The sequence below is a fragment of the Ranitomeya imitator genome, chromosome 5 (assembly GCF_032444005.1).
Source record: "Ranitomeya imitator isolate aRanImi1 chromosome 5, aRanImi1.pri, whole genome shotgun sequence".
Taxonomy (NCBI): Eukaryota; Metazoa; Chordata; class Amphibia; order Anura; family Dendrobatidae; genus Ranitomeya; species Ranitomeya imitator.
The window spans coordinates 257,353,043-257,365,550 of NC_091286.1; the positions used below are offsets into that span (position 1 = coordinate 257,353,043).

A 12,508-nucleotide genomic window follows, 5' to 3' on the forward strand; every position below is an offset into this window, starting at 1 on the left:
CAAGTGCGGATTGGGACACTCCGCTACCATCCCAGAAACAACAAAGGGAGGCGTGGAAGAAGTCTCTGAAGGTCTTAGAGCATTTCCAAGTCCCACAATTTTATTCCCCAGGCACCCTTTCAGCCACCATCAGAAGAGAAGTCCACATTTTCTCTGACGCTTCTACAGAGGTTATAGCTGCCGTAGCCGACCTGAAGACCTTGGAAGAAGATAACAAGGTGCATTGTGGATTCATCCTCGGTAAGGCAAAACTAACCCCGAAACCTGCTCACTCTGTTCCAAGACTCAAACTTTGTGCCGCCATTCTGGCAGTGGAATTAGCTGAAGCTATAAAGGATGAAATGGACATTGCTATTGATTCATTTACCTTCTACACAGACAGTAAAGTGGTACTTGGTTACATCTACAACCAAACAAAACAAATTTATGTCTACGTGTCTACGTCAGCAATAGAGTAGAGCATATAAGAAGCTTTTCTACCCCTGACCAGTGGCACTATGTCCCTACTGACATGAATCCAGCTGACCGAGGGATGAGACTCACCGCCACGTCTAAACTCAATGACAACATGTGGGTGTCACCTCCAAGGCTCTTGTACGAGGATTCCAGTTTAAGGGACTTCAACAACATTTACGAGCTGGTGGAACCAGAGTCTGACTAAGAGACCAGGCCAATCATTTCTACTCACTACACTTCTGTGATGCCAAAATTGAAATTGAGATCTCTCCGCTTTGAGCGCTTCTCAAGATGGTCAGCTGTCGTGTGGGCCATAGCTCGTCTAATTCACATTACCCATTCCTTTGCCTGTAACAAGACATCGGAGTGTTGTGGCTGGCATATGTGTAGAGGACACCCTACCATTGCTGATATCAGACATGCCGAGCAATTCACCATCCGATGTGTGCAACAAGAAGAATATGGTCACGAGATTGACAGTATCACAAGGGGTACTAGCCTGTCTAAGAACAGTTCTCTGAATTGAACCCAGTGATCGATCATCATGGATTGTTAAAGGTGGGTGGTCGTATAGAGAAGTCTGACCTATGTGATAAGGAGCAGAATCCTATCATCAATCCGGGTCGGCACTACATTGCCACGCTGTTGGTCCGTCACTATAATGAACGAGTGCAGCACCAAGGAAGACAATTTACCGAAGCGCTATAAGGTCCGCTGGCCTATGGATTGTGGGGATGAAGAGATGTGTCTCCTCAGTGCTCCATAAATGCATTAAATATCAAAAATTAAGAGGAAAACAACAACATCAACAAATGGCAAATCTTCCAGCAGACCGGCTAAACACAGACCAGCCATTCTCGTACGTCAGCGTAGATGTTTTTGGCCCATGGTCGGTTGTTACAAGAAGGACCCATGGTGGAGCTGCAAACAGTAAGTGGTGGGCCGTGCTGTTCACCTGTCTTAGCATCTGAGCAGTTCACACTGAGGTAATTAAATCCATGGATTCCTCTTGTTTCATCAATGCCCTCAGAAGATTCTTTTCTATCCGAGGACCCGCCAAGCAACTCAGATCTGACTGTGGCACTAACTTTGTGGGAGCATGCAAAGAACTACAGTTGGACAACTTTTTGACTGACAATGGGTGTACTTGGGTGTTCAACCGTCCACATTCCTCACATATGGGAGGATCCTGGGAACGTATGATTGGCATTGCTCAAAGAAACCTAGATTCGATGTTGCTGGATCACAAGTAACCCCTCGCCCATCAAGTGTTGGTTACCTTCCTGGCTGAAGTGTCTGCCTTAATAAACGCAAGACAATTAGTAATAGTAACATCAGACTCTGATGCACCAATGATCCTTACTCCTGCTACACTTCTTACTCAGAAGGTTGGAGCTGCAGCAATCCCTCCAGGGAAGTTTGTGGACGGGGACATTTACAGACGTCAGTGGAAACAGGTACAACACTTGTCCAATGTCTTTTGGCACAGCTGGAAAACTGAATACTTGCACTTGCTTCAAAGCCATCACAAATGGCAGACTGCAAAACCTAATCTCCAAGAGGGAGACCTCGTCCTCTTTAAAGATAAAGAAGCTCATCGCAACGACTGGCCAATGGGTCTTATCACCAAGGTAACACCAAGCAACGACGGGAAGATCCGTAAGGTAGAAGTCAAGGTTACGAAAGGCGGTTCAACTCGTATTTTCATCTGTCCAGTCACCGAGCTTGTGCTACTTTTACCAAAGGAGGACATTACATGAAAGTCATTGTTTATGGACACAGCTCATGGCGGGGAGCCTACTGCCGTATATTCCTCCAGCTGTGTTGGAACATTCGAACATTTGAACTTTCTCCAGCGGATTGTTGGGTTGGTGGAAGTGTTTGCACGTTGCGGCTTCCCCAATCTGAAGATGGGTTTACGTTTGGACTCTGACTAGCCCGCTGTTGAGGACTTCATGCCTCCAACTGAAGATTGGACCATGTCAATTGGACTACAACTGTTGTTGTTGTTGTTACTACTTGCATGCTTGTTTTCCTTTTGTTTTTTTCAGGTCTACAGTGACATCCCCAGAATAAGAATTATGAAATCTAAAGATTTAACACAGGGAGTGTTATGTCCCATGAATGAGACATTTTACAGACTGTCCTGTATATTTTACATGCTGTATTGCGGTTCCTCATATTGTTTATTGTTGCTATGTGTTCCTGTGTTTTGCAAAGCTGAAATCTGTTATGAACTGGTAGTTTAGGAGCAACATGGGACGAGCTCTGAAGGAGGTGGTACCTGTACTGACTGCAGTCCCTAAGCTCACCACAACACTAGAAGTAGCCGTGGGATGCTCCTGTCACTCCCTAGGCACCTCGTCACAGCCTGAGAATTAACTACCCCTAAAGATAGAAATAGGAAAACTATCTGGCCTCAGAGAAAATCCCCAAAGGATAGATAGCCCCCCACAAGTAACGACGGTGAGTGGAGAGGGAAAAGACATACACAGAATGAAACCAGGATGTAGCACAGGAGGCCAGTCTAGCTAAATAGGACAGGATAGAATACTGTTCGGTCAGTATTAAAAACTACAAAAATCCACACAGAGTTTACAAAAATCTCCACACCTGACTAAAGGTGTGGAGGGTAAATCTGCTTCCCAGAACTTCCAGCTTAACTGAATTAATCCATACTGACAAGCTGGACAAAACATAGAATGCACAGAACGAATAAGTCCACAACATGTGGACAGAAAAGAGCAAGCAAGGACTTAACTTTGCTGAACTGGTCAGGATATCAGGGAAATCCAAGAGAGATGTGAATCCAACCAGGAACCATTGACAAGTGGCACTGGCTGAAGGGAAGAGCCAGGCATAAATAGCCGAGCAGAAAGACAATCAGTGGAAGCAGCTGCAGACTGCTAAATCCAAGTAGCAGCCATTCCACTTAAAACCACCAGAGGGAGCCCAAGAGCAGAACTCACAAAAGTGCCACTTACAACCACCGGAGGGAGCCCAAGAGCGGAATTCACAATAGAAATCCTCCCTTTCCATGAAGTTTGTCCCTTCTGTCTCCCTGTGCTGGGTATCATGTCACTTCCTTCTTCTCCTTGTGTCTCAGTCTCCATCTTGGCTTCATTAAAGGCCCATGTGCTTTCAGCTTGTCTCAAGAAAGTCTTTTTTACCTGCTGCTGTTTGTATGCATTCAACAAGAATTCTTAAAGAAATCAAAGTCTCTTCTGGATTCTTCATAACATGTGTGCCTGCAGCTGAGTTCAGCTATCTGCGAACGTCGCCAATTGTAAGTAAGGTGAAGAGATTCAGCATCTCACAGAGCCATATTTGCAGCCACAGGCCCCGGGGACAGAATATTTCTACTCATTAACTCCTATCCTTGTTGCTTTCTTATGTTCTTTGTATAGATTGTAAGATTGTAAAAATGAAATATCTGACAGCACATAAGTGAAGGATACAGGTAAACATGGAAGGACAAGGGGAAAGGACAACTGGCACTGCGCGATATTGCTTTGCTCATTGCAGCTTGTTATTACTAATAAACATAAGACTACTTCGATTTACCCTTCTCACATCTTACAAATGTTGTAATCACACCAAATTAGTGGTCGATACGGGACTCCAGACCTGGTTTGCATGTGCCTTTCACCCTTCATAGCCTGGAGGAGTCACATCATGCTGTTTCTTATAACTCCGACTAATATAAAATAGGATATACCATGTTTCAAAAGCTACTATTGTGAACTGGAGAGAAATCAGCCAAAATAACCAATTATGACAAATCTGGCCATTTGGTGAATGAACATAATATGCAATCATTTTCTAAGTGTAATGCCCTACTAATTCATGTTGAAAAGTCGCTAATGTTTGATTTTTGTTCAGCCACTTGTATTAGTTTCTTTAAAAGGCTATTCCCATCTCATATTTTTATGAAATAGCCAATGTATAAGCCAAAAATGTATTGGAGATATAGGTCTCATTTATAAAACTCGCAACTACCCACTGTAAGTGAAGACGTTTGTCAGAATTCGTATTCAGAGAGGCGTACGGACCATCTCTCCACTGACACCGGCACGTGTCAGGGTTCTGTTCTCATAAATGGGGGTCTTATTCGTAGGACCCACATCAACCATATATTTATTGCATATTCTGAGCCTATGCCATCAATGTACAACGTGGGAATAACCTTTAAACCTGATGACTTACCTAAAAGTGTCCTCTTTGTAAGACTAAACAGCCAATTCAGACTGGCATATGTTTGGAAAGGATGGTTAATTCATATAAACAACCATAAAAATCTAATAATCAAACCAACTATTCTAATAGACTTTTATAATAATGATAAAATACCAGTATAGTGGTCTGTGACTAATATATCTACAAACTAGCAGAGATACAAGGGACACTTGCTCCATATATAAATGATGCGTCTTCATGGGTAAAATGTGATTTATTTTTTTATATATTACATTTAAAAAGATAAAAAGAAGTGTTTTCCAAAATTAAAGTTGACCCTGACATTATATGAATGGTTTGAGTCAAGTCCCACAAACAAGATTTCAGCATGACTAATGCAAAATAAATGACTAAACCATGAATTGCCCTTTGGTCCCTACTGATTCGTTCTCTAGTTTGGCTAGTTATAATGAGTATATCTGTGTCTAAACTGTCAGAAAATTACCAAAAGAACTGTTGACTGGTTTATTGTTTTCTAAATATAAATATATATATATACTAGATGGTGGCCCGATTCTAACGCATCGGGTATTCTAGAATATGTATGTATGTACAGTATATAGCAGCCACATAGTATATAGCAGAGGCCACGTAGTATATAGCAAATACTACGTGGCCTGTGCTGTATACTGTGTGACTGCTATATACATACATACTGTAGAATACCCGATGCGTTAATACAGGTCACGCAGTATATAACAGTGGCCTTGCAGTATATAACACAGCCAAAACAGTATATAACACAGCCCACATACTATATAAAACAACTCACGCAGTATATAGCTGCCACACAGTATATAACACAGGCGATGTAGTATACAACACAGGCCACGCAGTATATAACACAGGCCACGTAGTATATAGCACAGCCCACGCAGTATATAACAGCCCACGTACTATATAACACAGCCCACGCAGTATAGCAGCCACGCAGTATATAACACAGGCAACGCAGTATATAACACAGCCCACGTAACATATAACACAGGGCACATAGTATATAGCACAACCCACGGAGTATATCACACAGCCCACGGAGTATATAACACTGCCCATGTAGTATATAGCAGCCACGCGGTATATAACACTGCCCACGCAGTATTTAGCAGTGTGGGCACCATATCCATGTTAAAAAATAATCAAAATAAAAAATAGTTATATACTCACCCCCTGGGATCCAGCGAAACTCTGGCGATGCGCGCGCGGCTGCCGCCATCTTCCGTTCCCAGGATGCATTGCAAAATTACCCAGATGACTTAGCGGTCTCGCTAGACCGATAAGTCTTCTGGGTAATTTCGCAATGCATGTCTGGGAATGGAAGATGGCGGCCGGCGCGAGCGCATCGTCAGATGACGGAAGGTGAGAATAGCAGGTTTTTTGTTTTTTTATTATTTTTAACATTACATCTTTTTACTATTGATACTGCATAGGCAGAAGTTGCCGACAGAAAAACGGAAGTACCCCTTAGACAATTATATATATATATATATATATATATACAGTATATACTAGATGGTGGCCCGATTCTAATGCATCGGGTATTCTAGAATATGTATGCAGTTTATTTATGAAGATTTCAGAATAATGCAATGAATACACAGGATTCGGCCGGCCGGGCGCGACCAATTAACGAAGCGTGGTTCAAATCCCACGCCAATTCGTGGCCGGACTGTGCCTGTCGCTGATTGTTCGCAGCCGGCTGCGACCAGTGAAGCCAGGGCCAGCTGCAGGTTTTTGAGGGCCCCGGGCTGAAGAGTCTCACAGCCCACGTAGCATACAACACAGCCCACGTAGTATATAGCACAGCCACGTAGTATATAGCACAGCCACGTAGTATATAGCACAGCCACGTAGTATATAGCACAGCTACATAGTATATAACACAGCCACGTAGTATATAGCAGCCATGTAGTATATATCCCAGCCACATAGTATATAGCCCAGCCACGTAGTATATTGCACAGCCACGTAGTATGTAGCACAGCCCACGTAGTGTAGATCACAGCGACGTAGTATATAGCACAGCCCACACAGTATATAACACAGCCAACGCAGTATGTAACACAGCCCACGTAGTATATAACACAGCCCACGTAGTATATAGCAATGTGGGCACAATATCCCTGTTAAAAAAGATTTAAAATAAAAAATAGTTATATACTCACCTTCCGGCGGCCCCCGGATCCAGACCTTTAGCAATGCTCTTTGCGACGCTCCGTTCCAAGTAATGCCTTGCGGCAATAACCCGTGATGATGTAGTGGTCTCACAAGACCGCTACGTCATCATCTCGCGAGACCGCTACGTAATCACGGGTTGTTGCCGCAATGCATTATTGGGGCCGGAGCATCGCGAGGAGCGGGAAAGGCTGCCGCAGACGCTGGAAGGTGAGAATGTTTTTTTTAATTATTATTTTTAACATTATATGTTTTTACTATTGATTCTGCATAGGCAGCATCAATAGTAAAAAGTTGGTCACACAGGGTTAATGGCAGCGTTAACAGACTGCTAAAACGCTATGTGGGCGCTGACTGGGGGGGGAGTATGGAGGGGGCACTGACTGGAGGGGAGTAGGGAGGGGCCAATTAGTGGCTGGACTGTGCCTGTCGCTGATTGGTTGCGCCCAGCCGGCCGCGACCAATCAGCGACGCGGGATTTCCGTGACAGACAGACAGACAAACGGAAGTGGACCTTAGACGATTATATAGATAGATATATATGTTGTTTTTCATTTAGTATTGTGTTATTTAAAAAGTTGTGTCACCCTTCTGCAATGTCCATATATTGTAGTCAAAGCTAATTAAAGGGAGCTTCCACTCTGGTGGACAAAGCGTGTGGCCTGCTGTCAACTGCCAAACACCTATTGAGTGAGGTCACAGAAAAACATTTCTTTTTTTTTTGTTAAAGGAAAACACCTTGAACATTTGACAGTGAAATAGGTGAGTCCAATGTGGCAGCACCCTTCTTAATCTTGACTAAATCCCATCATGGAGTGCATCCTAATTGAGCATCTCAGGCGATAATATATTTGTTTACATAGAGAAAAAGTAATTGGGATTTAAAGGGATTGGCCACTACTTATTTATTTATTTATTGCCGGCCTATCCATCAATATGTGATCGGTAGGGGTACGACACTCGGCACTCCCACCGATTAGCTGGAACACAGCGGCTCTGACAAAACTATAGTGGCTCAGGCCAGATACTAAAGATTCACCCTCTATTCATTAGAAAGGGGCGTCCACTTCATGTGAATAGGGGGTGGATCTGTGGTACATGGACTTGATCACCATAGAAATGCTGGATTCCGACATCACCCCAGAACTTATGCCCGGCGCCAATAAAAGCTAACCAGCACCCTCAACAAGCAGATATTGATGGCCTATCTTAAGGATAGATCATCAATAAAAAGGTGCTGGACAAAAATGATGTTTGCTAACATTTTCTTACTCATCTGGGAATAAGAAACTGGCTAAGGCTATGGGCACACGTTGCAGATTATTTGCGGTTTTTTAGCGTTTTTGCGCTATAAAAACGCTATAAAACCGCAAATAATCTGCATACATTAAGCATCCTATCATTTATAATGGAATCCGCAATTTTTGTGCACATGATGTGCGTTTTTCCGCATGAAAAACGCATTGCGGAAAAATAATGAACCTGCTCATTAATTTTGCGTTTTTTTCGCGGTTTTCCCACTGTCTAATGCATTGGGAAATGTCCGGGAAAAAGCGCGCAAAAAACGTGTCAAAACCGCGTCAAAACCGCGCCAAAAAAACGCGCAAAAAAACGCATGCGGTTTTCTTGCGGAAATCTGGCAGAAATGTCCGGATTTTCACAGGAATTTTCTGCATGAATCCCTGAACGTGTGCACATAGCCTAAAAGTTACATAGTCTAAGAAGCAGCTGCAATACAAAGTATAGTGCAAAGAAATAACGACGATATCAAAAGATATTTTGGCTAGAATACATTTTGGAGTGTTCTTTGATGGTGCATACATAGTGAAGGAAGATTTCATCAGTCTTAGGCTTTTCTAACCACGGGACGCATAGGTTATATCACAACTGTGAACTATGTTTTATTCTCACAGGCTACAACATTTCCATAATTTGAGAAGTGTCCAGATATCGGCAGAAGAGTTCCCATCTGTCTTCTCCGCACTTGGCTTCACGGACAAGTCTCTTCCTATACACAAGTAGAGAGAGACCTCTCAGGCAAGTGCAGCCTGGAAAAGCTGGGTGGGACTACCCAGTGGACACTACTCCCTGTGTCCGACTCTTTTTTAAACAGATATTTGTTATTACTCATGCATTAAAGTCGCCCGTTGCTCTTTTACGCTCTCTGTAGTTAGAGCTGCATGAATCCGTTGACCCCGACATGCCATCCAAAGATAAGAGGCAAATCAGTATACAGCTTAAACAGCAAGCACATATCCCCCAAAACGTTTCGCCGATTACACGGCATCATCAGGGGATGCGGCAATGGCACTGATAACATTTGCCTCTTATCTTTGGATGGCACTCTGGGGTGCCACCTATTACATTCTTGACAAGCAATCGCTACCTTTATTAATCCGAACATTAATAATTTTGTCATTGGCAAATATTACTATTGTAAAAAATATATCTATCTTTTAACAAAGTGAATGAAATGTTATTTTTTATAACCTGGATTAATATCCAGTGGGGTTTTGCCCTTTTTGATAAATTTGTCATCAATTACAAAGGAAATAGGACAAATAATTTCTTTATATAAAAGTTTATAAAAATACCGCTGATCTGAATTGTTCCAAAAGAAGATGCTAGGACCACTACTATACTTCTACTATATAGAAGAAACAATGCTTGGCTCTGAGTATTAACTTTTATTATTTTAGATTCAGAAGGGTCCCATTGACTCTCATGGGGTCTGCATGTTTTCCCTTGTGTGTCTGCTTTTGGAAGAGAAAAAAAAGAGCTCATCGGAAAACAGAATTTCCTGAAAGCAAGTGTTAACCCAGCCTAAATACAACATGTCAGAGCAGACAGAATGCAATAATAGGCAAACAATGGCGCATTGAATGTGGAACACGGAAAGTGTCCTTTACAAAAAGTTTACACAATATAAGAATATTCCCTCTTCTACATCACAAAAATATTTTTATTTTGCATCCCCAAATAAAGTCTATTGTGAATGTGACAGATTGGATACAATAAATGAAAATATAAGTACTGGGATGTACAGTATTATAATACATCGGAAAAGTATTGTGCTCCGTGGAGTATGTTGGTGCCATATAAACAGACATTATCATTATTTCCAGTATTCCGGACACGCCAGTACGGAGACATGGCTAATTCAATATCCTGTTATCTTAGTATTTTAATAATACTTTATTATTATTATATGTATTTTAATAATAGGTCACACGTTGAAAAATATTACAGTGCACGAGTAGATTATATCTTCTCCTCCGGATCTATCATTTACATGATGACGTAAAAGTCACCACCTGTAAATATTATCATATTTACTAATAGCACAGAAGTGGGCTGCCAATTCGATGGACGTTAGCTCAGATATTATCAGTCTTTTTCTACTGGTTCCTCACTGGCAGAACATGGTCAAGTCACCCACCATGGCCAAGGTCCTTGTCGAAATGATAAATATTGCTCAATTTACCCATGATAAGTTCACATAATACCAAAATCAGCCCAAAAGGAGTCAGTTATTGTGCTTCACCAACACCTAGGGGGGCGCATTGCATTAGATTGTCAGCACACCGGACAAGAAGCTAATGGACGCTTTAGAGGCAAAGGTTTCGGGAATGGCTCTGGTTTCTTTTTATTTCCAGGAGGAGGTGGATCTCTAGGTCCTCCGCTCACTAGATGTGGCACCACTGATGCCAGCCTGCTTGGGTGACATGTTATTGCATTGTGCACTCATTTAGAGGCTGGCACTACCCGGGTACCATCTGGCAATCTGCTGTCAACAACAGGAGGAGCATCCACTTTTGATAACCTTGTTATTATACCTTACGCGGCTTCTAAGCCATTGTTTGGGGGGCAGGTTGGCAGTCAGCCCTTTCCAAAAAAAGAATTGGGGAGAATGAGCCCATGTTGGGCAGCCTTATGTGTGGCATAAAGGCCCCCAGACACAAGCATTGCCAACAAGTCCCTGGATGGCAGGCACACACTACTGCAACTGCTGCGATTCTGTGTCTAAGGGAAGACTGCTTGGAGCGGTGATGTCATCACAAGCACAGTGACGTCACTTTAACGGTCAGCATTAAAAACAGGAGAACAAAAAAGTCATCTAGTAAAACACTGGGTCCAGTAGCCACAAAGTGGGCTAGGCGGACCCTGTAGCATCCATATATCACATGTACACTGTTTCTGACATGCCTCAGTAGAAGCCCCGCCCACCTGTCACTTTCCTCCCACCAGTCGGCTCCGTGCTAGCACACCACCAGTAGCATGCCAGGCGTGGTCAGCACAGAATAACAGCTGCCAATGTCTGCCCTATGCCCACACATTGTCTCCATATGTACAGATGTGATAATCCAGCACCCACCTCAGGCTCCCTCCTCACCATCTGTGCCAGGCTGGTGCTGCAGAAGATGCCTCAGTCTCTGGATGGGGGGCTTTCCACAGGGCAGCAGCAGATCGGCCAGATTACACTGTGTTTACATGCAGCAGATCCATGGATCACAGCAGCAGCAGATCAACAATACAGGGCAGCATCTGGCAGTCCGCACAATCCCTCCTCCTCCTCCTCACTCCTTCCTTCCTGCTCTCCTCCTCCCTAGTGCAATGCAGGCACACAGCCTGTCTGCAGCTCACACCCCGCAGGCACCACTCTCCTCCTCCCAGGGAGCAGTGCTGCAGGGGGCACATGCCAGCTGTCTGAGGCTAGTGGGCCTTGTCACCCCCTCCCCTCAGACCACCCTGCACCCCCCATACTCTTCCCTTATCACCCTGGAACATCAGACATGCCTGCAGAGCCAGGGCAAGTGAGGGCAGTGACCAGAAGTCCACACGATGGGGCAGATAGTGATTACTATGAGACATGCTCTGCTCATTGACAAACTAATTGGTGTGATCATTAAACACAACATGACATTATATGTGGTTTATTTCCCTTTTGGACTCGTTCACACAACCATATTGTCGGTCCGAGCGCTATTCGTAAAAAACAGACCGCACTCGGACCAATGTTATTCAATGGGACAGGGTACTTGGAGGATTTTTTTTTTCAATAACTGAATAGCACATGCAGAATTTTCCTCCGTAAATCAGATAAGACGCACCTGTTCAAGTCTATGGGTGCGTGAAAAAAATTGGTCGCCATATACAGCCACGGTATAACATCCAGTTTTTACTGATAAATGGCAATTTTGTAACATAGGAAACTGTAAATGGTTAATAGCTGCTGGGTAAAAATACGGATTGTGCACGGATAACAGGCGAGAATAATCGTCCAAGTTTTCTCAAGGAAACTGAACGATTTTTATATGCTTGTGTGAATCGGCAGCATCCTTAGACTAAGTTCACAAGACCATATAAAAATCGTCAGATTTTCACCCAGAAAAAAACAGACTATTCTTCATCTTTATGGCATCTATTTGTCCTTTTTCACATTTATATGGAATCCGTTTTTATATCAGAAGCTAATAAAAATTACAAGACTAGTTACAGTTTACTGTGTTAAGGATTGCAACAAATCCGTAAAAATTGGTTTATCTTTATGGGATCTGATTTTTTTTTTTGCGCACTCATACACTTGTATAGATGAGTCCCATGCGATATATAAAAATATAAAAAAGACTAGCACAAACTG

The 12,508-nt window shown here is 43.0% G+C and overlaps 1 protein-coding gene across 4 annotated transcripts in view; it reads right to left on the reverse strand.

Moving 5' to 3' along the window:
* The window catches only part of NCOA7 (nuclear receptor coactivator 7), a 252,173-nt gene extending 240,682 nt beyond the window's left edge, over positions 1-11,491 (reverse strand). For 2 of the 4 annotated variants that reach the window (XM_069726086.1, XM_069726084.1), the window contains exon 1: positions 11,243-11,491. The gene's annotated coding sequence lies outside the window, so the exon portion shown is untranslated. The remainder of the gene's footprint in view (positions 1-11,242) is intronic. The other 2 variants (XM_069726087.1, XM_069726085.1) reach the window with 2 other exon arrangements.
* Between the last annotated feature and the right edge of the window lie 1,017 nt (positions 11,492-12,508).